Raw genomic sequence first — 27941 nt, 5'->3', positions numbered from 1 at the left:
AAGCCGAGGACTGGACTCCTGACATTTGCTGAGTTCCTTAGGCTTCTATCTCCTGAACAGCTTTTTTTTTTTTTTTTTTGCTTAACACTTAGTAAATCAAGGACAATTCACCACCCTGTGTGGATCTGAAAGTGTGAATGAATACATCAGTTTATCTTCTCTTGTCTTTATTGCCAGGAGGGTAAATGGTTAATAAATAGATATTAGTGCATATTTGAATTAACATGCTCAAAATGAAATTAGTGGTGTCATTATATTTAAGAAATTGTATTAACGGCTAACGTTCCCTATCCTGCAAAGTAGAAAAACCTTCTCCACTCTAAACTAACCTTCACTTTTCCCATCCTAGCATTTTGTCACACCTGAGATTTGCTTTTGCTTGGATTGGGTAGATCGGAGTAGACTGACAGTAGATAGGGATCTACTAGTTGTGAACCGCCCTGGGGTCTACGGGTATAGGGCGATATACAAATATCATCATCATCATCATCATCATCATAAATACTAGTAGATCTCTGGGTGATTTGTAGCATATTAGCTAAGATTCATAGCTCCTAACTGTTTAACAAATTGCAGTAACAAAATTGACATGTTTTCACCAAAATTAGGCTGCTGAATGAAGCAAACTTGCCAGGAGTGTGAAAAGGGCCTGCAAGCTCAGTTCTGTTCTGGTACTGGAAATAAATTCCTAGGCTCAGAATGACCTGAGAACATGCTGTCTGGTGCCCATTGGGCTGAAGACAAGGAGCCCAAACAGTAGGTGGAGCCAGAGCCAATGACAGACAGAGCCAGGAGTCAGCTTGCCCCTGAGGTAGATGACATGGATTAGGCATGTAAACCATCTGAGTTGCCTGACCCCTATAAACTTCAAGAGACAGTAATTTACGTTTTAACTCCACCCAATAAAAATCTCTTATCGTTATCAGTAGGTTTTGGAGATGGCTCTCGTTTTGGAGGAAATCTCATTTTTAGAATGTTAAGGGGGAGGTTCCCTTTTGTTTTACAGCGATGCATATGCTTTCATCAGCAAATATCGTAAATATATAGTAAATCCCTGGCTATTACTGTATGCCCTTAAGGGACAGCTTTAGCTGAAAATGATTAAGTCCACATGTAGCCAAGGGGAGATACGTCCCTGCTAATTAGACAAACTTTAGGGACCCTTTAGAGCACCAGTCGGCCCAAAAATATTTTAAGGATTTCAGCTTTTACAAAGATGCAAGTGAAATCTCTTGGAGTGTAATTTATGCTGCTGACAGGAACCACATATATAACATCAGGAAGTCTGGTTTTAATTCATGTAATATTCTTCAGGAGGTGGGTGGCTTAGCTAATAAAGCTGATCTTTCACCTTTAGAAGCAGAATGTGTTCCCATGTTGAAACATGCCTGCATTTAATTTGGATACTTCTACTTATAATGGTTACCTGCTGCCCTACGAGAATCAGAATTGTATTTGTATGTATAACACAAGCTGGCAGGGCGGGGAGGGGGCAGAACGAGAGAGAGCGGGGGGTGGGCAGGCATCTAAAATGTTTTAAATGGACATGGCAAACTACTAACCTGAGGGGAAGCAGCGGTGAGTAAATAAATAGGGGAAAGTGGAACAGGCACTTTGGGGAAGAGCCGGGAAAATATATCTCCTTGTTATTGGGGGGTCACCCACAGCTAGGCTGAAGGCTTTCAGGTCAAAGGTCCGTGTTTGCTAAAATATCACGTCTTTGGGTAAAAAAAATGAATCGGGATCTTGTGAGACATGGTGAAAGCAACATTGTTTGTTTTGGGTTCACGGGATTACACAATGCATTTTCTGCGAGTCCTGATCCTATTTACCAAGAAGTAAGTCCAAGCCAGTGGGACTCCAGAGGGGCTGGGAAAGCGAGGCAAGAAAAAGTAAAAAATGTTAGCACAGTCTCAGTTCTTTCCTAGCTCTATAAAACAGTTTGATGCACACTGAAATTCTTCACATTGCCATTGTCTCTTTGAGCTCCTGCCGTCGGGACGGAGATACAGGACGATGATGACAAGAACGAGCCGTCTCAAGAACAGCTTCTTCTCCAGAGCGATCTCAGCCCTGAATGGGAAACCTGGACTTTGAAAGTCATCTAATCTTCCTTGCTGTATTATATTATATTGTTTTAATTAATGTTTTTATAGTTGTTCTGATTTTGAGTGGAGTGCCCTATCTGGGTGGATGGAGCAGCCAAGTAATTTCGTTGTCCCTGAGAGGGGGCAATGACAATAAATATTATTATTATTATTATTATTATTATTATTATTATTATTATTATTATTTGGGAAATGTCGGTTGAGAACCATTGAAAAAGCCACGTAGGCATGTGATTGGGTCTCTCTGTAATTTTCTTCTTTAAAATGTTGCCTTTGGAGGACAGTGGCTCTGATTTGATTGGGAATGGGGTGCTAACCTTCCCCCCCCCCCACACACACACTGTGGCCCTGCTCCAAATTGCATCCTTGTGGAGCAGCTGCTAGCCACATATTGGAAACATACCTCAATCTGGGTAGGCTGGACAAGTGGACAAAAGAAGATACAGATTTGCATAAAATTTGTGTGTGCCAATGCTAATGCACAGGGAGCAAGAAGGAGAGGGAGAGATGTTGAGAAACAATTGCTGTAATTTAAAGAGAAATTCAGCACATCTCACCCTAGTGTGGAAGACTGTGGCCAGGTGACTTGTGAACCTGCTCGGTTTGCTGCCCAGGTGCTCACAGGGCAGGCTAGCTCAGAGGACTTGGGGCTACTGCCCTGTCCCCCACAGCTGCCTAGCTCAGCCTAATGATAGGGCCGGACCTGTGTCAATGTAAGAAAATATCCCCCACCTCACCCTGCAAAAACCTGCTAATGATATTGAGGCTCTGTTATGGAAGCAGCCTTAATAACAGTGAAGGAGTGATCAAGGAACCTGGGGAATTTAGCTGCTGGCTTCTTCGCTGGTCTCAGCCTTTATTGTCTTGAAGGGGCCACGCCAGACACTTTCATCTTCAAGGCCTCCTCAGTTGTTTTCATCCCCTGGAGGAATGGATGTAGCCTGTCCCAAGCTGTAGGGCAACATGGAATTCTTTGATTTCCTGTAACTAAGATCCTTTGGTGCCAAGCAATGGTTCTTAATGTTTCCCGTTGTATCGAATGTTTTGGAAAAGGATATTCTCCTCATTAGTATCATATGGGGTCGATTAAATCGACTAACTTGGTTTGCAGAAATGAAGTCCTGAAGAATTCAAGACGTTCGTTGCTTTGGTTCTTGTTACTTGCCCTATGAAGGGAGGGAGCTGGCCCTGGTCCCATGAGGGCAGGAGTTGCACCACCTGCATGTTCTTCGGCTCCTAGTCAATACAGTAGTTACCTAACTTTTCCTGGGTGTTTGAAGCAAGTGGAAATGGTGATGGGGCACCACCTTTGAAAACAATGCAAACTCTTTCTTTGGTAAGCCCAGACCCATGTCCCATCACTTATGCAGAGGTGCAGCGGAGTCAAAAGCTGGAATGGTCAAAAGGGCAAGTTCCACAATGGGGACCAGGCACAGAGCAGGACCTGGGGTTGGAGACACTGGAGGAGGTAGAGCAGGCTTCCTCAACCTCGGCCCTCCAGGTGTTTTTGGCCTACAACTCCCATGATCCCTAGCTAGCAGGGCCAGTGGTCAGGGATGATGGGAATTGTAGTCTCAAAACATCTGGAGGGCCGAGGTTGAGGAAGCCTGAGGTAGAGGCACAGCTTGTGAGGGGACATGTCAGTTGAAGAAAAGAGTACCTTCCGTGGATCCAATTATCTATTTCTTTTTACCAGTTTGAAGGAAACTAGGCTGAAGATCATGCAGCACGTTACAGAATGACTTGAAAGACATTCTTTCACTTCCTTGTTGAAACCATACCCTGCCTCTTTAGCTGAAATAGAATTTCATACTTCACCTATGTCCTATTTATGTAGTAAGCCCTCACAACGTGGTTCCTTTTGATCCATTTCCGGAACACAGAACATTTGCAATCTTTATCTCCATCGGTCACTGTTACAAAAGGATTTCTCCTTTTTGTTTTAAGGCCTTTGTTTTTTTCGTAACATAGTGCCTGGCATGTATTGTTGTCACAAGACGCTCATGATGTGAAGAACAAGTGCTAAGAGAAAGTCAGAGAGTCAGAATAAAGAGGGGGAGGGAGAAAACTCCACCAGCTTAAGTTCTGCTATGAAGTCACTTGCGTGTCTATGCAGCTGTAAGAACATGAGAACTGAGGCATAGTTCAGTGGTAGAGCATCTGCATTGCATGAAGAACGTCCTAGGTTCAATTTCCAGCTTCTCTGCAGAGGGTTGGGAGAGAACCCTGCCTAAAATCCTGGAGAGCCACTGCCAGTCAGAGCAGACAATGCTGAGCTAGATGGACCAATGGTCTGACTCTGTATAAGGCAGCTCCCTATGTTCCTATGTCATGCTGAGATAGGCCAACGAGAGGTGGACAGTGTCCTAGGGAGTTCACAAACTGGATATTTTGGTAGTACCCTATGAAATTGCCTTTAGACTCCATCTAGACCCAGCTGCTCTGATCTTGCTGGCAGCTGCCCTCCAAAGCCTCAAGGGTGCACAGGAGACTCCAGCCAGACTCAAGAACAACATTCTTCAACCTTGGGTCCTCAGATGTTGTTGGACTACAACTCCCATCGTCCCCAGCCACCTTAGCCAATGGTTGGGGTGATGGGAACTGTAGCCCAACAGCCATTGGGTCCCATGTTTAAAGAACACCGCTCTAGAACACCTTGCCACAGGAGGCACAGTGGGCTCACTTCCTGATGGCTTTCAGGTGCTGTTTCAGCAGGACAAGGGCTTGCCTGATTTCTGAGTGCTGCAACCTTCTTCATAATGGTTGTATTCAACACCAGTCAGAGAAGACCCAATGAAATTCACGAATGCTACTAACTTGGGTACATTAGTTTCAATGTGAGTAGAACTTCGTTAGATACCACCCATGGTTTTCTAATGGCCATTTCTGCTTCTCTGTGTTTTCAAATTGTTGTTGTTGTTGTTGTTGTTGTTCTATAATAATCATAGCATACATAGAACAAGCATTAACATAGCATATGCAACCTTTCAAGTACATTAAACATGCAGGTTATTGGACGTTTTCAGCAATGTGGACGTGGATTCTTCTACTCTGATTTCTTATAGGTGTGCCCAGCTGGCTACTAACCCTGATCCCCATGTCCAGTATACCTCTGAACAGCAGGTGATGGCAATCACAGGTGAGAGAGGCCTCTTGTGTTCAGGTTCTGCTTGTGTGTTTCCCCAGGCTTCTGGCTGACCACTGTGAGAGCAGCATGCTGGCCTAGATAGGTCACTGGCCTGGTCCAGCAGGCTCTTCTAAGGATGTCCATCTGCGTAAGTCTTAAACCAAGGTTTATAAGTGGTGGAGAATTCCAGATGAGAGCAGATTGGGGTGATGGTTCTCTTCTTGCCTTTTTTTATTGACATAAGGGATGAAGTCATACCATTCCGATACAAATCTATAGGGCTTTGTTTGTCCTTTGGCATTCCTCAACTTACACATTAATTTCTCAACCAGTGCAATATTCCAAGTTTCCTCGTGCCACTAGTCCCTTGTGGTGCACTTTCATATTTCTCCAGAACCTCCCAACCATTCGTTTGACTCCCATTAGCATGGGTGCATATGTGTTTTGATCTTGCTGCTTATTGTTCTCGGTTTATGCTGAATGCCAGCTGCCTTGGGAGATGACAAGACAGAATAGAAATACTTTAAACTCTTCAAAACCTCGATTTGTGCTTTTAGACCATCTGCATCATGACTGATGGGAGGAGAGGTTCTTGAGTGGCTAGGATGCCTGAGCCAGCCTCATGGAAAAGGGGCCTCCTTTGTCCTATACTCAAAGGTGCTTTTAGTTCACAGCACATACAGTATACAGTACTTTGAATTGGATAAAAAAACCTAGAAAATCTTTATTGTGAAAACTTTATTGTTTGAAGTCCCAGGCCACTAGAATATAAATTCAGCAAACAAATATATATAAAATAAGACAACCCCACCCCCACTCTACAAGGAACCGTACAGGTATTAAAAGCACAACATAACAAAAGCACATCCCACCCACCTCTTAATTTTTTTTGGAGCCTGGATCCTATATTTTTGGCCTCCAAAGCAAATTTTGCTACATGGGTGGTAGCTGATTACATCTTTGCCTGCAAACATTGTGCATATCTGGTTCAAGAGGGGTCTATTTGAAAGGGACTGAAGGACGCAAGGAATCTCTGCCTATAAAGGGCAACTTTGTAAGCAATGGAAGACAGCCTCAACTTCATCAGACTCACAAATACAGAGCCTTTCAGAACAGGTCATTCTCAGAGCATTAGCCCATCAATTTAGTTGAATCAGGCAGTCTTTTAAAAGTCAACCAAATTTAATAGAGTATATTTTCCAACAATGTGCTGTTGCAACAAAGAGGTGACTAGTGGAACACATATTTTTCTTGGCTCCTTTCGTGTCCTCTAGGGAAGGTATAATTTCCATCCAAAAATGAACTAGATTTCAGTGCATGGGACATTTTCATTATCCATTTTGAAGTAAGTAATCAACTCCTTTGGATTGTCTCAGCACATAGCCAAGGAGTGAAATAGTGTACAGCACTTTAGCAAGCAGCAGGTAAGGCTTCCCTTAACCACCTTGGAGCTGACAGCACCCTAGTTTTCTGTCCAAAGTGAACTAAGAAGCAAATTCAGGGATTCCTCCTCAGGCAAAATAGCTGAATCATGTTTCAAAAATTATACTACTCTCCCTACTTCTCTGAGTGGCAAGATGTTCCGGGGGGGGGGGGGAGTGCCAGAGTTTCACTTTTCACTTTACAGTGAAGGAACTTGTAACACCCCTTGCAGTGATGCCACAGCTGCGTAGGAGCAGCATGGGAGCTGTTTGGCACCTATCACCTGTAGAACTGTCTTCTCTGCAACAAAATGTGGTGCTAAATCTCAGGGTCCCTTTCCGACTCTACAATTCTATGAAATAAAGAGCAGCACTCTCTCTCTCTCTCTCTCTCACACACACCCCAGAGTGCATGCTGGGGCAATGTCACCTGGACAGGGAACCAGGGCTGGTGTCGTCAGGTGGAATCCTTGGGTAGTTGCCAGGATCCCTGGACTTTGGCAGGGCTCACCACTGGCTCCTCTTGGTCATCTGGCTGGGTCTGGGAACTGCCTATCATTTAAATTTCTGACAGTGCACGTGCTGGAGTGGCACTCTGGGGTACTGCGGAAAATTGAAGTGTTAGGGAGCATACAGCGATCTGGTGCATCTTGTAGAGCTGCCATTGTCACAACCGAGCAAGCCCATAGGGTGTGGTGGTGGGGCTGTGATATTGGAAGAGTCCCACCAAAAGAACTCTTTGCCAAAGGCTCCCTCAGAGCTGGAGACAGTCCTGCAAATAAAGATCAGGGAGGGCTGTGCTATGATAGACACCCCTTGTTGGCTTGAGTGTAGAGGGATGTGGGTGATGCTGTGGTCTAAACCACTGAGCCTCTTGGGCTTGCCAATCAGAAGATTGGAGGTTCGAATCTGCACAACGAGGTGAGCTTCTGTTGCTCTGTCCCAGCTACTGCCTACCTAGCAGTTCGAAAGCACTCCAGTGCAAGTAGATAAATAGGTACTGCTGTGGCGGGAAGGTAAACGGTGTTTCCATGCACTCTGGTTTCCGTCACGGTGTTCCGTTGCACCAGAAGCAGTTTAGTCATGCTGCAACATGACCTGGAAAGCTGTCTGTGGACAAACACCGGCTCCCTCGGCCTGAAAGCGATACGAGCACCACACGAGCCGCCTTTGACTGGACTTAACCATCCAGGGGTCCTTTACCTTTACCTTTACCTGTTGGCTTGAGTCCTTGCTTTTTATGGCTCCTCACAATACATTTTTGTCTGGTGGTTCATAGTACAGAGATAGAGGACCTCAGGCCTGAGGACCAAATATGGTCCTCCAATCCTATCTATCTGGTCCTTTGGCCACACCCCTTCTCTGCAAGCCACACCCCTCACCTGCTCTGGTTTGTGTGCTCCTTGAGAGTTTTTGCCTGGCTAGAATTTGTCATTGAACACTGATGATGCTTCTTACTTGCCTGGATGGAGAAGGACGTGTGAGTAAATTAACATTTCCTGTTCCTTCCTCTTCTGCTTCTGTCCCTGCCCACCAGAGCCATGTGGCCCTCAGAATGGCATGCAACAGAAAAAGGCCCCTCGCTCCTGTGAAATCAGGAAGAAGGCACCATGATGCAACATTATAGGCTTCTCTGTGCAGGCTCCAATCCGCTGCCTCTCAGTGCTTGCCTGATGGACGATCCAAGAATAGAGAGCAGAAGACTTGCTTCCCACAATCTACAGTTCTTGCCAGCAGCCTCCTGAGGTGCCGATTAAAAATCGATGTGATATATAATTAAATCCTTCTGATCACAGATGCACCGACTGGTCTCTTTTGCCCTTAGCCAAGGTAGAGAGAGATAATGCTGTTCTATTGATCAAGGCAGGGCTCCTGCACTCTCATCGATATGAAAGAGCTCGCTGAGCTGCTCAGATGCACTCCTGGCTGGCAGCACCGGCAAATCTGGAGACTAAACGACAAACAGCTGACTCCAGCCAAGGTGTCCAATATTCCCCTCTCATTTGAGTCTGCCGCACGGTGTGTCTGCGCTGCTCCCATAGTCTCTACCCTGCCATCTGTCTTTCCAGTCTTTTCCAATACAAAAAACAGTGAGTGGGCTCCAGCAGAGAAGAGAATGAGAAAAGAAATCGATGCTTTCCAACGTCGGGGTGTCATTTGAGCTTGCCGGTCTCTTGTTCCGTTCAGGTTCAGCTGCTGTCATTGCTCTCACCAAGCTCTGTCAAGAGAGATCAATGTTCCCAGGCTAAAGGGCCAACGTTCCTTGCTTCCTCACTCAGCAAATGTGGAAAGATTTGCTGAGGTGCCTTGGAAGGTGCTGACATTATACCAAGCTCCTCTAGTTCAGCACTGCCTACTCCAGCCTTCCTCAAGCTGGTGCCCTCCAGAGATTTTGAACTACAACTCCCACCAATCCTATGGCCATTAAGAGCATGTTGTTGTATAGTCGTTTAGTTGTGTCCAACTCTTCATGACCCCATGGACTAGAGCACGCCAGGCACTTCTGCCTTCCACTGCCTCCCGCAGTGTGGTCAAACTCATGCTGGTAGCTTCGAGAACACTGTCCAACCACCTCGTCCTCTGTCGTCCCCTTCTCCTTGTGCCCTCCATCTTTCCCAATATCAGGGTCTTTTCCAGGGAGTCTTCTCTTCTCATGAGGTGGCCAAAGTATTGGAGCCTCAGCTTCAGGATCTGTCCTTCCAGTGAGCACTCAGGTTTCCAAGAGCATAAGAGCATGATTAAGAACATAAAAAGAGCCAAAGGCCCATCTAAGTCCAGCATCCTAATATTAATAATGATAATAATAATAATAATAATAATAATAATAATAATAATAATAATTTATTTATACCCCGCCCATCTGGCTGGGTTTCTCCAGCCACTCTGGGCAGCTTCCAATGGAATATTAAAATACAATAACCTATTAAACATTAAAAGCTTCCCTAAACAGGGCTGCCTTCAGATGTTTTTTAAAAATCTGGTAGTTGTTTTTCTCTTTGACATCTGGTGGGAGGGCATTCCACAGGGTGGGTGCCACTACCGAGAAGGCCCTCTGCCTGGTTCCCTGTAACTTGGCTTCTCGCAGTGAGGGAACCACCACAGTGGCCAACTAGATGCCTGTGGGAAGCCGTCAAGCAGGACTGGAGCACCAGAGCACGCTCCCCTCTTACTGTTTCCAACAACTGATACTGCTTTTGACTGTGGAGGCAGAGTGCAACCATCATGAATGGCTAATAGCCATGACTAGCTTTATCCTCCATGAATTTGTCTCGTCCTCTTTTAAAGGCACACAAGAGGGTGACCATAACTGCCTCCTGTGAAAGCAAGTTCCATAGTTTAAGTGTGTGCTGCATGAAGAAGTATGTGGCCATCATGACTAGTAGCCCCTGATAACTTCATCCTCCATAATTTTGTCTCCTTTGCAAAGCCTTCCAAGTTGGTGGCCGTCTTTAGGAAGCTAATTCCAGAGGCTAACTGTGCATTGTCTCAAAGACTACTTCCTTTTGCCTGTTCTGAATCTCACACCCTTCCCATAGCTGTCAACTTTTCCCTTTTTTTAAGGGAAATTCCCTTATTCCGAATAGGAGTCCTCGCAAGAAAAGGGAGAAGTTGACAGCTATGCCTTCCACTCATGGGTTGGCTTTGAGTTCTGATACTATGAGAGGGAGAAATGCTTCTCTCTTTCTGCCTTCTTCATGTTGTGCATAATTTTATAAAACCTCTGTTATGTGTAACCTCTGTTACTCCACTTTTTGCTAAACTAAAAAGGTTTCCAAAGACTGTAACTTTGCCTCATATGTGGAGTTGCTCCAACCCCTTGATCATCCCAGCTGCCCTTTTCTACATGTTTCCCAGCTCTGTTTCTGCTCTGTTTTCAAGTCTGTTGTATGGTTGTAATGCAACTGTAATGCGATTTCTCTTTCTTTGTTTTTTCTGAGTATGAAAAGGAAAGACGTATTTTCAAAATTAAAAATAAAATAAATGTCTGGCAGTAGATCAGATTTGGAATGCTGAAATCCAGTGCTATTTTTCTAGAAAAAGAGGTGCCGGAACTCACTACAAATACTGCCCTTGTTCTCTGAAAATGGCAAAGGCGCCCACCTGAGATGTGCCGGAACTGAGTTCCAGCTGAAAAAAGCCCTGTTGAAATCCATGGATGTCAGTCAGTGTGACAAATGTTTGTACCTGCCCCTCCCCGATATCTTATTCAAGCTGGCACCCCTGTTTGTGATCTTAACCATTTTAAAAACTATATGGAGTAGGTAGCAACACAAGGTGCCTCCAGACTGTGGCTACTTTGTGGGAGGGATTGAAGCACATCCTGAAAATGTAGGTTTTCCTACATCCTATTATAACAAACCCACATTTTAATTTTTTTAAAAAAAGACTTTTTGTATTTATGAAGGTGTCAGGAAATTGCTCTGAAAAGTGTGGTATAAATGAATGAATGGCCCATCAGGATGAATGCTCATTGTCATACAACTGCCCTATAAACAAATCAAAGCCAATGCTCAACAAAGACCAGACACAGTCTCACCACCATGTAAGATTTGTCCAGGCAAATGAAGATGAATACTGAATAAACAGGTTGTCTACAGGAGCCAACAGCAAACTGGAAAATGTTGGGGGGGTTTGCAGTGTATTGTCAAGGGCCAGAAAGCCTTTTGCGTCAGGCAACAGCTCAAAGAGCAGGGGGTGGGGTGCCCTGAATGAGAGGAACGTAGTGTGTGACTTTCCCAAACGCTGCCCACATGAGCCATTCAGAAGCTTAGTTCTTCAATAGAGCCAGTCTTGAGAGCAGAAACATGCGGTTGTAATGGAAACCTTGCTTTTTGTCGGAAGGTGAGAAAAATCCACAACAGGAAAGTCTCAAATGAACTGAAGTCATGCGGACTGTAACCACCAGCCTTTAAACAGGCGCTTCTTATCTCTACGTTTGGGGTTTCAGTTTCCCCTTGAATGCTCATTCTTTGGATTCACTGTGTGTGAGGGAGAACAGGGATGGAAATGTGCAATCTATTACAGCTGGGGGCAGGGCAGCTTCGGCGACAGTGTTAGTGCAGGGGGAAATCGCTTAGATTCTCTCTGGAACTAATGAGACAAAAGGAAGCCATAAATAAATGGACCCTGCTATAGAAAATGAAGGCCACTGCACAATTAATACGGCGCTCTTCCCAAAGGGATTGGACCCATCATCTTCAGTGTGGTGTTTCCAGACATTTAGCACATCTTGGTGGCAAAAGAGAGGCGCATAATGCACACAGCATCAGGAAACAAGGGAAGAGCAGTAGCTGAGCCATGAGTTCCCCAAGGGAAGGCTTCAGTGAGTATCACACACTTGTTAGAAATTTAGGACAGGCAATCTTAAGACAAGATTTTGGAGAGGAACTCCTCTCCCGCCACCTCCCGAGAGAGAACTAAATGAGAAGGATGGATTTCTGCAATTTTAGTGGGAAGGCATTCAACTGGCAAGAAGTATTCCTCACAAAAAGTTTTTGTGTGTTTGTTTAGGTTTTTTGGCAATGGTTATGTGGGTGAAATCAATACATGAATTCAAAAACTTGGGTTTTGTGGTGTGGCTTAATTAATGGAATCAATATTGTCTGAAAAATCATACCTGGGTCCTCGTACATGGAAGCTCTTCCCCTGTGCATAGATGTGCAGAGAATAGCTGATGTCTTTCTCAGTGGCAATGGCACTCTGCATATGTGCAAGTCTTACTGTGATGAAAACAGCAAGATCAAGGAAACAGTTTATAAGACGTAAATAAGGAGGCCAGATACAGGATAAAGGAAGTCTTTTATTTGGTTGTTTGTATTGTTGTATGTTATCCTCACTGTATGTTATGTTCATGTTTAATGAGGGTGGATTTGTGTATTGGGGGTGGGGGTTTGTGTTATGTTGTAAATAAAATTCCAATAAAAATATTTTAAAGAAAGAAAAGAAAGAAAACAGCAAGATCAAAAGGTGCAGCCCTACCAGGTTAAAACATTTCCGGGCCCCAGTGCCCTTCTGGAAAACAAATGTGAATCTTAATATTCTGTCTCAGAAGCTTGCCATGAGGTTGGATGCAGTAAGCCAAGTGTGGGGAACCTTTGGCCCTCCAAATGTTGCTAAACTACAGCTCTCATCATCCTTGCTCATTGGCCATGCTTGCTAGAGCTGACTGTAATTTGGCAACATCGGGAGGGCCGCAGGTTTCTCACGCCTCCAATAAACTATAAAGGTAAAGGGACCCCTGACCATTACGTCCAGTATTAGCTGACTCTGGGGTTGCGGTGCTCATCTCGCTTTATTGGCCAAGGGAGCCAGCGTACAGCTTCCGGGTCATGTGGCCAGCATGACTAAGCCGCTTCTGGTGAACCAGAGCAGCTGTGATGGCCTGGGATTCCGATTCTGAGAGTGAACCGGAGGAATCCCAGCCGGCACAGTAGTCCCCGCCACCAGGGCTGGCTGAACTGGGGCAAGGCCTAGATTCTGAGGAGCCTGCACCTGTGTCAGATCCTCAGGAGCAGGCACCAGGTGAAACCATTCTGGCCCCAGAGGTGCTTGAGGACTCAGTGTCTACAGGTGAGTCTCCCCTGGGGCCCAGTAACCCTTCAGCCTCTCCTAAACTGCAGAGGCTTAGGGCAGAGAGGCGAAGGGAACTGGTTTCTCCCAGGAGGAGTGCTCACCTTAAGACCAGGGGAGACGGGGCACCTGGGGGCCGGGACCGCCCCTGGCGTTAGAGAAGATAAAGGTCAGTCAGCCCGGTCCCAGGTTGCGGGAGCAACGTCATTGTTGAGTACCTGCTCTTACCCGGACCTAGACCTGAACCTCCAGTGTTCCTGTTCCTTGCCCAGCTTCCTGCTTCCGACCTTCCAGCGTTCCTGTCCCCGCCCGGCTCCCTGCTTCAGACCTTCCAGTGTTCCTGTTCCCTACCCGGCTTCCTGCTTCTGACCTTCCAGCGTTCCTGTTCCCCGCACGGCTTCCTGCTTCTGATCTTCGAGTGTTCCTGTCCCCGCCCGGCTCCCTGTTTCGGACCTCGCCTCACATCTTGTGAACTTCTACCAGGCTAGTGACTCAGGACTGAACTTTGACTACGGTAACAGTACCTTCCCCCCGGGACCAGCACAGCAGCACATGGAAACACCATTTACCTTCCCGCCGGAGTGGTACCTATTTATCTACTTGCACTTTGGTGTGCTTTCGAACTGCCAGGTTGGCAGGAGCAGGGACTGAGCAACGGGAGCTCACCCCGTTGCGGGGATTCAAACTGCCAACCTTCTGATCGGCAAGTCCTAGGCTCTGTGGTTTAACCCACAGCGACGCTATGCAACAGAGCTTTTCTGCAGGCATATGATTGAGCTTGCCTTTTGCAAAGTACAAACTGCTTCACCTCATTGCCCACTTTCTTTGCTGTGCAGTTTGTTCACACCCACCCAGTGCCTCATGCCGTAGCCGCACGCTTCATACAGAAACAACACATTTTTATAGCATGGCCATCTCCATGTCTTCCAGCCAAGTGCGTTACCTAAGGTCAGAGATTCATTGCACACTCAGTCCTCCTCGTACACTTGCCTGGCATGACTGAACAGGCTTCTGTCTCAGAGATGAGTTAAGAGATGGTGCACTTATAGCATCTGAACACTGTAATTACAGCAAAGCTATAAAGCAAGTACAATCCCCCTTGCTGCAAGCGCCGTGTGACACATGGATTCCACCTCCTCTGTTACTTGTTTGGGTCTGCCCTGTGTGCTAAGGTAGAATAAAATGCTACAATGTAGAGACAGCAATGCAGTAAATGACATGGCCTAAGATAAAGGGGCTAATAAAGGGGCTAATACATTCAGAAAAAGGGCAAGCAAAATGAATGAGAGGGTGGAGCCAGTCCCCTATGAGGAAAGGTCCCAGCTTTGGGGGCTTTGTAGCTTAGAGAAAGGGGAAGTTAGAGGTGACACAATAGAATTTCGTAAAATTATTCCAGGCATGGAGAAAATGGATGGAGGAAAGTTTCCCTTCCTCTCTCATAGTACTAGAATTGGGGGCATCCAATGTCAGAGGATTCAGGGCAGAGTTATATCATGGAACCTGCTCCCACACGAGGCAGTCATGGCCACCAACTTGGATAGCTTTAGAAGAGGATTGGACAAGTTGGTGGAGGAACAGGCTATTGACGTCTACAGGCCATGATGGCTATGCTATGCCTTTACAGATGGAGCCAGCAATGCTTCTGAATACCAGTTACTGGAAACCATAGGAGGGGAGAGGGCTCTTTTGCTCCAGTCCTGCTTGTTGGCGTCCCACAGGCATCTGATTGGCCAACTCACTGCTCCTGTGGCACACCTGCACGGCCCGACCTCCTCCCTTGTGCCCTCATTGTTAAGTGGCAACAACATCACTGCCAGAAAGCTAGCAGCGTGACTCTGCTTCCCTGAGCCACACCTCTCACTTTGGCAGCTTCATCCCAGCTTTCACCAGCAATGCATTCCCCAACTCAGGATTACTTTTCCTTCAAGGCACCCGCGGTTTTGATCTTGCTCCATCTCTTTCCATCAAGATTCCTTCCAGTTGTCCTCCTAAGGAGTCAGGTCTCTCTGTTGCCCCAGGCTAAAGGCCACAAGGACAAGCTTGTGACTCCAAAGGCTGACTCCTCTGGCCCAGCCCAACTCCACCTATTTATACCTGCAGGAAAGTGTGGAAAGAGGACTCAGCAATGAATGCTCCTCAGCAGGAGAGACATTTTATCCCTCCTCCTGAACTGAGATTCAAATCAAATGCATTTTCCTCCACCAAGATAATCCTTTTTGACAAAGGGGTTACAGATGCACAACAATGCATGATTGTCAGGGCTGGCAGCCTAGAGGAAGGTGAGTATCCAAGACAATGGCTCAGGAGAGGTTCACACAGGGCTCCAGGCAGTCTGTGAGCAGCTCAGCTTGGACAGAATGATGAATTGCTCAGAAAGAGGAGCCAAGGCAGAGTTTTATATAAGAGGAGATAAAACTCAGTTGGCTCCTTTGGTGACCCAATACCTGCCGGGCTGGAAGCTGAAAGACACCCTTCAGTTTGCTGCAATTGTGGTGATGGCATAGTGCCACCCTTCTGATTTCAAGGTGCCTGCGTGACACAAGGAGTAAAGCACAGAGTGTCCCGCTCAAATTAGGTTCCTGAGTGATTCGGGTCCTTGCCAGCAACAACATGGGCAAAAGCAAAAACAGTATCACAATCAAAGGTCAGGGTCTGAGTCTTCAGAATCTTCTAATACAAGGAGTCAGGCAAGAGATGAGGTCATATTCAAGTGGGTCACAGGCAACAGACAGGTCTGGGACAGTCCAGGTTCAGAATAGCTAGGTGGTCAGAATGCTGTCAAAACACAATGCTGGTACAAAGACACTGTTCCAGCAGGACTTCCAGTCAGGTACTGGAGGGTTTGAGCTGAAGCTGCTGGAACCACACCCTGAATCCAGCTAGCTCCTTTCAACCGTCTTCAGCCTGAGGTCTTCACAAAAGGAGAGTCTTACTCCCAAGGAGATAATAGCAGTTCTCACAGGTGGCTACTGAGGAGGACTTAAGGAGCCTGACTCCTTGCCCTCGGACTGATCCTGATCCAGAGCTTGGTGCAATGTTGGGGCCTCCAGGTCAGCCTCTGAGGAGGAATCCTGATGGGACATGACACATAGGACCTGTTGCCGTTGCCTGAGATCCCTGGCACCATACACTGACCGGTCATAATGTCCCCCTTTACTAAAGGAAGGCGTGTGCACTGTATACATGAACACCAGGGGCAGAGATAGTTGGCACAGCCTTGCTCCCCACTCATGCATTGATGGGCATCATCATGGCTGAAGAGAACCCTTGCTGGACTTGGTTGGGTGCTTGGAGCTCTCCGCGGTGCTGAAGCTTAATTGCCTGACTAAGCTGCCTTCCGGCATCTGTCACAACCCCTATGAGCTCCGGCTTGTGGTCTGGACAAGGTAGGGTGCAAGCAAGTCCCAAACTCCACCCATTTCAGGGCTGAGATTACAAGCCCCACAGAGATGCCTAGCAGGTTTAAAGGACTTCCGGGTAAACAGAAGCAGGCTAGAGAGGTGGAGCTCTGATAAAAGCAACAGCACCACCTGCAGCCTTTCCTTGGCCCTACACTAGCCCTTCCTGTGGCTGTTAGCTGAGGTCAGAAAGGCTGTATTGTTAAGCTGTTATGTGCTCAACAAATATTTAAACAACAACCATTTTATTTATTTTCTTGTATTTATATCCCACCTTCCTTCCGTCATGGAACCCACAGAGTCACACATGTTGGTTCCCAGCCAGTTTCCCACCCAGGGATTGGTCTGGGCCAGACTTCCTTAGCTTCAGCAAAGTGGTGGCTTTACGTCCCTGCAGACCATATCCTGGGAGTTTCTACTTAAATCAATGGGTTGATTGGTAGATCCAGGGCTGAACAATGTGTGGCCCACCTCTCCAGTGAGATGACTGAGTCTTCCCTTGGGTTCTCCCCTACCAGAGCAGAAGGAAGGCTATCTTTGGCATGGCTCCATAGATGAATGGTAAAACACTTGCAATATGTCCCAAGATCAGGGTAGTCACCTGGGAATGCCCCCTTTCTGAGACCTGGGAAAGGTGCTACATGCCAGAGTTTACAGACTGGACCAAGTAGATAAAATGCCAGTATAAGAGAGCTTTATAAGTATATAGCAAGCATTTCTGACTTGACTTCACTAGCCATTTGTGTATAGGAGCTCATCCACAAATTCATAAATCCAAAGAACACAATGGTAATTCAATCATAACAATAACAATTTATTATTTATACCCCGCCCATCTGACTGGGTTTCCCCAGCCACTCTGGGCAGCTCCCAACAGAATATTAAAAGCGCAATAAAACATCAAACATTAAAAAACTTCCCTAAACACCATTCAATGCACCATTCCTTTCTTTTCTATTGCATTTCCATGATTTTTGACGTTTAGATTTTTTTTTAAAAAAATGCCCAAACATTAGCTGTAAATAAAATATCACTAGCCTCATAAACAAGAAAGAGAAGGGGGAAAAACAAAATTGAAGCAAACACTGGATTATAGACTTTGCAACATCCAAAAAAAAAGAAAAAAGACAAGTCTGATAAAACTTGTATTGTTCATTGTTTAGTATTTCATGGTAGAAATAAATCTTCATTAACCACATATTTTCCATGTAGGCACCAGACTGTCTGCAGGGTAAAATAACAACTAATATCTATGCAGTTAAAAGCACTTATGGCATATAATGAATTATTTGCCCTGATCCAGAGCCCCATATCTGCTCCGAGGCACATACAGAACTCCTGCATACACAGGCCTCTCTTGGTTGCATAAGGCAGCCCCATTCATCTGCCATGGAGCTCTGCCTGGGTTGCATGTTCCAAGTGGCCTAAGAAATGATGTGGGACTTAATGAATAAGTTCTAACATGGAGGAAAACAGCCTTTCAAATTAAAACGAATGCCTGGATGAAGAGCTCTAAATGTTTGAATGTGGACCGCAGTTCAAGAGTTTATGCTAGAAGCTTGATGTTCTGCAGGATACAAGCCATTCTCACCGATGGTTGACAGGGGAATCCACAGCAAAAGGAAAACCCAATAAGTTTATTTAAAAATTTGCTATAAATGTAGTCTGAAATATCAGAAAATGAAGAGGCAGAAGCGGGGGCAGGACTACAGGCTGGGGCACGGGTCGTTAGCCTAATGAGCAACATGGAGCAGCAGCACTAGAAGAAAACAGTGGTGTTTATTCATCTTTAAAGACCTCGATCCTTTGCGCAGTTACTTATTGGGAAGCCTGTTTGAAATCAATGGGGCTAACTTCCAAGGAAATTCAGAGAGGGATTCAGCTGCACAATCAGTTATTTGTCCTCCCATTTAATGTAAAACAATTCAGCTTAATTTCAACTGACAAACTTTGGGAAATGTGTAGCTAGAGCGAGGGTGGTGAGGGCTGCCCCATGTCATGTGATGCAAAGCAGCCGCCACCCCCGATGTGTCTGCCGTCCTGTGTCTACACGCGCACAGTCCCGCAGAAGCCAGCTAACAGTTCAGTTTGTTCTAGGATTCCTTAAAGGGCGGCCCTGAGGGACTGGGTTAAACTGCCTGCATTTTACTTTCTCTCATTAACCAATCAGCATTTGAACCAATTTCTCCAAAGGTTAAAGGCCAGTGTTGTTAGCTCATGGCTGTTCCTAATGCCGCCCCCATATGTTTGCTAGAATCTGTTAACAAAATGATTTTGAGGAAAACTGGAACAGAGGGAGAGCTGTTCCACTAATTGCAAAGTACCCCTTTCATTTTCTGCTGAATGGTCCCTGTCAACTCACTTCAGTATTAAAACGATTGCTTTATTTATACTCTGTTGCAGTGCTGTCAAAGCGCTGGGGATGAAACATTTTCGGAACATTAAACTTTTCAAGCCTGTCTAGGAGAGAGAAATCACCATCCTATCTATTCTGAGTCATTTTCAAGAATTTGTGGACTATATTTTCAGCAGAACTGGAGAGGAATAAACTTTCTGAAACCCCATTTTTATCACACACATCAAAGTTTATTTTCTTGTGCATGGAGGGGGAGCGTAAAGTCTTCCTTTCCTTTTTTTTATTAACCAGATTTACTAGATAAGTATAACATTCAGAGGAAACATGTGATGCAGTATTTTATAAATGAAAACATTACCAGCTGCCCAGTACTCAAAGCGTTCTGCTGGCACAAGCCCCATTCATAAATTCATGAATGGGGCTTGTAGTAGGGAAGCCCCTTGAGATTTGCAACCGAGATCATTCCACATGCAGTACAAAGTAAGATTGATCAAACCACCCAGTACGTAAAACAAAACAAAAAACAAAAAAAGGCCCAATCTCTCCGACATGCATAAGAAAGTCCAATCAGCTGCCGATTGAAATGCAAATAATGCTGAGCCCCCTTTCCTGTAGGCAGTAGGTGAAACTGCGGTCTGCTTTACAGAGTTATACATTTTACTAAGAATTAGCACCTACAGTTGATTAACCCCAGTCTTTGATGCCGAGCACTGAACATAATTTGGAAAAAGTCAATCAAAAGTTATGTAATAATCAAACAAAGAAGGAAGATGCACCACATCCCACAGAAATCCCCATATCCTTGACTCTCATTATGTAAAGGAGCCACCAGTTACCATTATCTTTTTGCCAATTATGTCCTGGTAAATGAGGTATTGATTTTCAGGACGTATTAGTAGTTCTGTTTATTGCAGTCTTTTATTGCTTTTATCTTTCAAACATGATGTTGCAGTGTTTGGTTTGGCTTAGATTAGTTACTGCAGCCATCTAAATAAACGGTTCTGGCCACGATCCCTTTTATGTGCATCAAATGTTTGTCTGCGGGTCATCTTTTCCTTCCTTCCTAAATGGCAATTTCCCACACCCTCCAGACGCTCGTTGGGCTACAGACACAGCCATCTCTGACCATTGGCCATGCTGGATGGAGCAGATGGGACTTGGACTAACACAATATCTACCACTTAGCCTTCCCTTGTCATAGGAGGACTCCTCAGGCATGGGGAAGAAAAGTGGTTCAGTTGACTTTGTAATCTAGCATTGTGGAATGTCGGATTGCAGTGTTCAGTGGATCAGAGGGGTTGCGCTGTTCTTAAAATACATATTTAAATACATTTCAGCTAGAGAAAGGCCACAGTTGCATCATAGGTTCAAGCACTGTGAGACCACTTTAAAAAGCCATGGCTCCCCCTAAAGAATTATGGGAGCTGTGGCTTGTTAAGGGTGCTGAGAGTTGTTTGGAAATGTCCTATTACCCTCCCAGAGCAACAGTTCCCAGAATGATTTAACAATTCATCCCTCTTCACAGGGAACCCTGGGAATTGTCACTCGGGGGGGGGGGATAGGGATTGCTTGTACAGTGGTACCTTGGGTTACAGACACTTCAGGTTACAGACTCCGCTAACCCAGAAATAGTACCTCAGGTTAAGAACTTTCCTTCAGGATGAGAACAGAAATCAGGCAGCAGCGACGGGAGGCCCCATTAGCTAAAGTGGTACCTCAGATTAAGAACAGTTTCAGGTTAAGAACGGACCTCCAGAACGAATTAAGTTCTTAACCTGAGGTACCACTGTATAAACATCAGGGCAAGCAAGAGGCATTAGCACAGGACACACTCCAGACAGGCAACCACTTGGGAAAGGTACAGATTGGGTGGCCATCTGCCAGGGATTCCTTAGTTGTGATTCCTACATAGCATGGGTTGGGTTGGGTTGGGTTGGGTTGGGTTGGGTTGGGTTGGCCATATAACGAGGCATGGTAGGGCACATTTGTATGTCATGCAGAACTTTTCCAGAACAAGTAGGATTGTCCTGGAGAGAATAACACCGTTATATAGAAATATTTATGATATTTGGGACATCTCACATAGCGACCTGCAATCCTGATCTTATGTAATTTGTAGCTCGGTCGCAGCTGGAATCCAATACAGGTACAATACAGTTTTCAGACATCCTCATACCTTAGGAATTTGTCTGTACCTACATATCGGCGTTTATTTACCAAAGCCAGACTAAATGTATTTCCTTTGGAAGTTCTAACGGGCAGACTGAAAGCATCCCCTATCAGAATAGGCTTTGTTTATGTTCCCAGGACGTCGATTGTATGAAGCCTATCCTACTGCATTGTGGGCAATATGAGCAAGCAAGGGACCAACTGATCAAACCCTTACTGGCAAATTTGCCAGGAAAATCCGAAGCCTCCCGTATTAAATATCCCATATTAAAGACAAGTCAAATGATATTACACTGGCCGTGGAAAAGTTTCTTTCGGAGGTTATAAGAAACAAACATCATTATGCCCTAGATAAAACAAAATGACTGCCTTGGTATCTTCCATCTGTCTGTCGGGTCGTTTTAACTGTATCTAGTTTTGAAACTGTTTTGTGGGTCTTTGGACCGCAATAAAATTTTGATTTGATATGATGTTAAATCAAAGTTACAAGCACAAACCTTCAGCCCTCCAGGGGCCACTGGGCTCCAAGGCCCCTCAGCCCCTGTGCTCAGGGATGAAGGGGGCTGGACTCCAGCAACCCCTGCAAAGCCACAGGTTCCCCATCTCTGTTTTAAAGAAAGAGGACAAGTGGGAGCGAATCAAGGGAAATCAAATCTACTAGAGTAAATGCACAAAATGATGTTTATTCTGGAATCACCCCATTCCTTTCGATAGGACGGTGCTCTTGACACCGCATGTTTTGGATGCTTTTTGGCAGAGAGCAACGCAAAGTGGAGGGGGAGATATCTGAGATGTGAATTAGACCGCTGAAGTAATGTTTATGTTATGATTACAAAGCACAAGACAATTGATGTGCTGGGTATTTTATACGCGCAACTGCCTTCAAAGCAGGGAATACCCTGAGGTGATGGAACTTGTACACAAAGAGGATGCTGCAGAAGAGTTTTGAAGAATAAAAGAACCACCACCTTCTTGGCCCCAGCTCAAGAGATTCTCCCGTCTTGACAAGAAGTTATATTGCATAAATATCAAACACAACTGAGAAAGGATGTGTGTGATTGACTGCACTTTGCTCTTAAGTGTGTTGCTTACCTCTTTTTTTCCCTTGTGGAAACACATTCCCCCTGTACTTGATAAAGCATTTAGTTTGTGGATTTTTGAAAATGTAATCTATTTTGGCGGATAATAGTCTTTTTAATGCTTTTAAGTTTTGGGTTTGCCTCTAAGAGTGAGATTCTACTGCAAATTTCAGACCCTCCTAATTATGGTGAAAGATATAAACTTTGCAGCTTATTATGTTTCTAATAAGGTGTACTGGTAGGTAGGCCATAAAGGATCGTGTCCATTGCTGGTTATACGTTCTTCCTTGAATCAAAGTATTTTCTATGTAAGTAAAACAGTCAAGGTAAGACTTAAAATTATAGGAATAGGGTGCCAGACATAATCAAAATCCAGTTCAACTGAAAACCTCCCAGATAGGTTTGGCCAGACCTGTAAATTTTGATTTCTTGTTGTTGCTTTCTTCTCAGTCTTAAGTTTAGTTCTCCCCATTTCCACATCAGTTTGTGAATCTTTTTAAAATCCACATAAAAACTCATCAGCACATTAGTGCAAATGCCTCCATATATAAGGTTTTTGTAGGCAATTTTGTCTAACACATACATTTTTGCAAAGCCAAATATATTGTATGTTCTTTTCACAAATGTGTGCATTTTATATAAACTTTACCCTAGCATACACATTTTTGTACCATTTACTTGGCTAGAGAATGGCATTGCAAAATCCAGAGACATACGAATTTCCAAAGGATGACTTTGTTTTGGTTCACATATTGTTTTGGAAAATGCAAGTCAGGAAGGTTCACCTTTAAATGTGAACTGATTCAATAATCTCCTCCATCTCTACTCATAGAACAATAACATCTTCAAGAAACATCCAAATAAAATTCTGACTCTTCTGGGACAGAGAATTCCACTTTCTTGGATGGAGCCAGGGGATGGAAAGACGACTTGTCATTTTTATCCTGCTCTTCAGCCAAACAATGCTCCCAGAAGTGGCTTTCAAATGTAAACAATAATACAGTTGATGCCTTCAGGGTCACAGTCGAAAAGACACAACACAAAAGAGAAAGTGGTCAGGAGGGAGAAAGAAAAAAGAAAGCTCAGATGTGAATTTTTAATTACAGAGCTTTTTGTAATTACAAGCTTGAACTGAAATATTTCAAGGGGAGGAGGAGCCAAAAACAGAGCTGATTATCACTCAATTAACCCGACTGCTACATTTCATGTAACCCTACAAAACACAGGTGAAAGTGGGGTGCATGAAATCATCAGGATTTTTAAAGGTATTTGAATTTTAGCAGCCCCTCACTTAGCCCCTAATGCATCTAAGTTGTGCATCTAAGTTTTGCCTGATGATATTGTTGTTTGGGAAATATTGGGGTGAGCAAAACAAAAGTCTAGTTTTCCAGTGCGGCACTTTGAAATCTGTAAAAACTAGCAGGAGCCTAATGCAGCTCTGGAATCCATCAAATGTCAGGGTGGAATGAACAGGACGGAAAACCCCATAGAAAGCAGCAAGGGTCCACTTTCCACTCTGCCACACAGAGGCAGTCATCCAGGGGCTTGTAAAGTACACAGGACACCATAAACAGCTTGGCTTTAATGGGAAGGGTGTGCTCCAGGAAGAACCCTATCCGATCCTATGTAATTTGCACCCAAAGAGTTCTCTTTCCGCCACGCTGAAATGCTCTGTTTTAGCACACCTTATTTATTTATTGCTGCAGTCAGTAAGTTTCCTTTTCAAAGGTCCACCCAACCCCCAGCAAATTCCACTCCACTGTAGCTGGCATTTACCGTATTGGCCCAAATATAAGCTACACTCCCCCCCCCCCCAATTCCAATTGTGAAAAGTCAAGCGGGGCTTATATTCACAACCTTACGCTGCCGGCAAAGCAATGCAGCTCCCCCTTAAAGAGCAACCCGAGAGTGTGGAGCAACAGAGCCTGTTCCATCCACAACTCCTACGCCTCCCCCAAGATGCCAAATTTTAAAGGTGTGACTTATTTGCAGGTGCGGTTTATATTCAGGTCAATACAGTATTGGATTGACCGACCCACTGGGATACAGAATGCACCACATTTTTTCTGCCGCCCCCCAATGCCAGAGGCCTATGTGCCCAACACCTTTGTGCTAGGCCTCTGTGGCTGTGCGACTTTGCTCATCTAGATCAGGATCAGCAAACTTTTTCAGGAGGGGGCCAGTGCACTGTTCCAATCAGAAGCCAATCAGAAGCCATGCCGTGCCGCGGAAGTCAGTTTCCGCGCGGCGAGGCCTCTGCACCGCACCTGTTTAGCGTGGAGACTGACAAAGTGGGCAGCCAGGTCCGCAAGGTTCGTGGGCTGGATTAAAGAGCCCGGCGGGCCGTATCCAGCTAGCGGGCCTTAGTTTGACGTCCTCTAGTTTGACGACGATCTAGATCTTGTGCAGGCTTTCCCCCCCCCAAACTACAGAAGTCAGGCAGAATTTCATGAATGCAGCCAACGGTTTTAAGCAAGGTCCTTCCACTGACCTCCCCGTGACACCCATCTCATGAATAACCAGGTCTGTTGCTGGCCCTCGTGCTTAATTTTCTCTGAGGAAATCTTCTGTTAAGGGGCAACAGTTTTCCATTTCAGTCTGGCAGCACGAGCCAGCTGCCTGTTATTTCCCTTGGCTGAGCCTGACAAGCTAATGGTATGTTTGATTCGCGCTACAAGTTCCTGCGAGGGACCTTGTTCCTTGCTGAGGGCATCATGGCTCTTGTAACAGAGGCCGCTCTTGCGTCACTGCTTTATTTATTATATTTTTATCCCACTTTTTTCAGACACAGGTTACCTCCTGAGTCAGCTTGCAGCAATTCAGGTGCTGTAAAGGAGAAACTGGCCCTGCCCTCAGGCTTACATCCTTAGACAGGGTTAGCCAGCATGGCACCTTCTAGATGTGATAGACTCCAGCTCCCAGCACATCGAGATGGGACGCATGAGGGGAGGCGGAGGTAGAGGAGAAGACTATGTGTAAGCATGACCCCCCCAAAATCACTATTCCATTTGTTTTATTATAACCAGAGATAACCAATGGTGTCCTCCAGGTGTTTTCATACTGCAGCTCCCATAAACACCCTGCCAGCATGGTCTGAGATAAACATAGTTGTAATTCAACATCATCTGGAAGGCATAAAATATAGTTTTTACTTTGTTGGTTATCAATTAGAGCAAGAGATGACCACTTTGTACCCTCCAGATATTTGTGACTACCCTTCTACTCAGCCCCGGTGAGCACAGTCAGTGGTCAGAAATTATGTGGGTTGTAGCCCATAATTCTGGTGAGCTAACCTTGCATTAGAATTCCATTCATTTAATTAATCATTCTTAGCCTCGTATTCATTTTGTTACTTTAGTTTTGGTTTCTGGTCTTCTTCAACAGGTTTTGTTTTGGTTTGGTTTTTTGCTCTGTTTTTGCTGCAGCCTCCATGTGGTTGTGTATTTTATTTCAGTGTTCATTCCTGGTGCCTGCCATTTTGTTTCCCCAGAATGCCTCACTTCTCAGGAAGTCCCCATTGATGCCTGCCATTTTTTGCTATTGCTATTTTTTCCATAATGCACTGGAATGCTACAATATCTGTGCTGTTCTGATAAAACAAAGTGGCAACCATCAGGGGTGGCTGCCCAAATCAGCTCTGTTATCATCCCCATCATCAGAATTCTAACATGAGGTGATGATGCAGAAAACTTTGTACACAGTCTCTTCACATTATGCTTTATACAAACCTTGTAAGCTTCTTAGAAGGATATGAAAATCCAAGATTTTCTAAGAAAATCTCAGATTTTTAAAAAATGTTGCAGGCCTCAGGTCTGTGAAGAAAAAAAACAATGTATTCCATAACCAATGTATTCCATATTTTATGATCTGAACTGGTTGGGAATGCTAGTGTAAATAATTCTAGGGTTGTTCCATCTCAGAGCCAGGGCAGTTCAGAATTGAGCCACTTTGGATCACAGATCTGAAGCTCCAGCCAATGGAGTGGGGTGAATTTATGTTCATATATTGAAGCCTGGGACTGTTCAGACATCTGTTTTTCCAATACGGCATTTGCTTTAATAAAGTAGCCTGGTCCAGCGAGGTTTGTTGCTTTGAAGTCCTAAGATTCATAAAAGCTGTCCGTTGCTGTTTATGAGATTGTTTTCTCTCTCAAAATCTTTCTTTGTTTACATGAATGGCAGTCAGAAGATGGCATTATTAGAGAATCTGCTCCCAAGATCTGCTGCTCACTTTGGGAGCAGAAGCTTTATTTGCTTTCAAGCAGAGATGAAAGATTGTAAAAGCGCTCTCTATTGTCCCAAGGGAATCGTAGCTCACAAAAAGGGCCTTGTATCTGCTTTGCAGCGGCTATTTTACTTCTCAGAGGAGATATTTACTGGCCCAGTTTCTTCCTGTGGCACTTAACGAACAGTGGCCTCAGACTTTAATTTTCATCTGGCTATGAAGTTAAGGAACCGAAAAAAGCGAAACTAGAAGAGTGTCTCACACACCAACACAGGCCAACCTACGCAAGAGTCAGTGTGATATAGTGAACAAAAGTATTGGGCTAGAAACCATTGTTTAGTCAAGAAAGCTCCCTGGGTGACCAATCTGGCGCCCGCCTAATTTACCACACAGGGTTGTTGTAAGGGAATAAAATTGAGGGGAAAGGAGAACCATGTTTGGTGCCTTCAGTTCCTTGGAGGAAAGGTGTGATATAAATATACTAAATAAATGACGTGATAGCTTCTCGCATAAAGACAACACTCAAGTTGAATTATGGGACTCGGGTGGCACTGTGGGTTAAACCACAGAGCCTAGGACTTGCTGATCAGAAGGTCGGCGGTTCAAATCCCCACGATGGGGTGAGCTCCCATTGCTCGGTCCCTGCTCCTGCCAACCTAGCAGTTCAAAAACACGTCAAAGTGCAAGTAGATGAATAGGTACCACTCCGGCGGGAAGGTAAACGGCATTTCCGTGCGCTGCTCTGGTTTGCCAGAAGTGGCTTAGTCATGCTGGCCACATGACCCGGAAGCCAATAAAGCGAGATGAGCGCCGCAACCCCAGAGTCAGCCACGACTGGACCTAATGATCAGGGGTCCCTTTACCTTTAGCTTTTACAAGTTGAATTATACTTCCCCTGCCAAAAAGCTCTTGGATCGCCTGTGGGAATTGCATGGCTGAAGGGGACACCTGGCTCCTCCTCCATCATAGAGGAACTGAATGAATGAATGCATAAAATTTATACACCCCTTGATTGTAAAAAAACCCAAAAAACTCCCAAACCCTCTCAAAGCAGTTTTCAAAAGGTAAAACAGTAAAATCAAGAAAAATTTACAACTGTACTTTAAAACATCCAGAAGTTAAAATACTAAAACTGATTAAAATTAACTCAACTTTGTAAGCAATTGCATGAACAGGGCCAAAGATAGCCATTGCAGTTCTCAGCCCAACACAGGTGGCCTTGGTGCAGCACCTGAAGCATTGTGGTAAAGTAAAATGGCAGCTCAGGGCACTAGGGAGATGAATGCAGTGGCTCATGGACCCAGATGTCCACTATTGGGGAGGGAGAATTAAAAGGAGGGCCAAGAACAGAGATCAGCAGGAGTCCCTGCCAGGGCAATGGCAGCTATCCAAAGGTGCTATGATTGGACTCTAGGCCTGAGGCTTCCTGCAAAGTAGGCCTCAGGCATACCGAACAGCACCCAGAAGAGAGATCATCACTTTCCAGAAA

At 45.0% G+C, this 27941-nt stretch overlaps 1 pseudogene across 1 annotated transcript in view; it reads left to right on the top strand.

Annotated features, from left to right (window-relative positions):
* The first annotated feature begins 1505 nt into the window (after positions 1 to 1505).
* LOC309353232 (ethanolamine-phosphate phospho-lyase pseudogene) overlaps positions 1506 to 27941 on the top strand; it is a 359600-nt pseudogene continuing 333164 nt past the window's right edge. The window contains exon 1 of the transcript XR_014173352.1: positions 1506 to 1514. The product of XR_014173352.1 is annotated as an ethanolamine-phosphate phospho-lyase pseudogene (transcript). The remainder of the gene's footprint in view (positions 1515 to 27941) is intronic.

This window comes from Podarcis melisellensis (assembly GCF_964234715.1).
Source record: "Podarcis melisellensis genome assembly, chromosome: 12".
NCBI classification, from domain to species: Eukaryota; Metazoa; Chordata; class Lepidosauria; order Squamata; family Lacertidae; genus Podarcis; species Podarcis melisellensis.
This window is presented reverse-complemented; position numbering and strand designations above follow the sequence as displayed.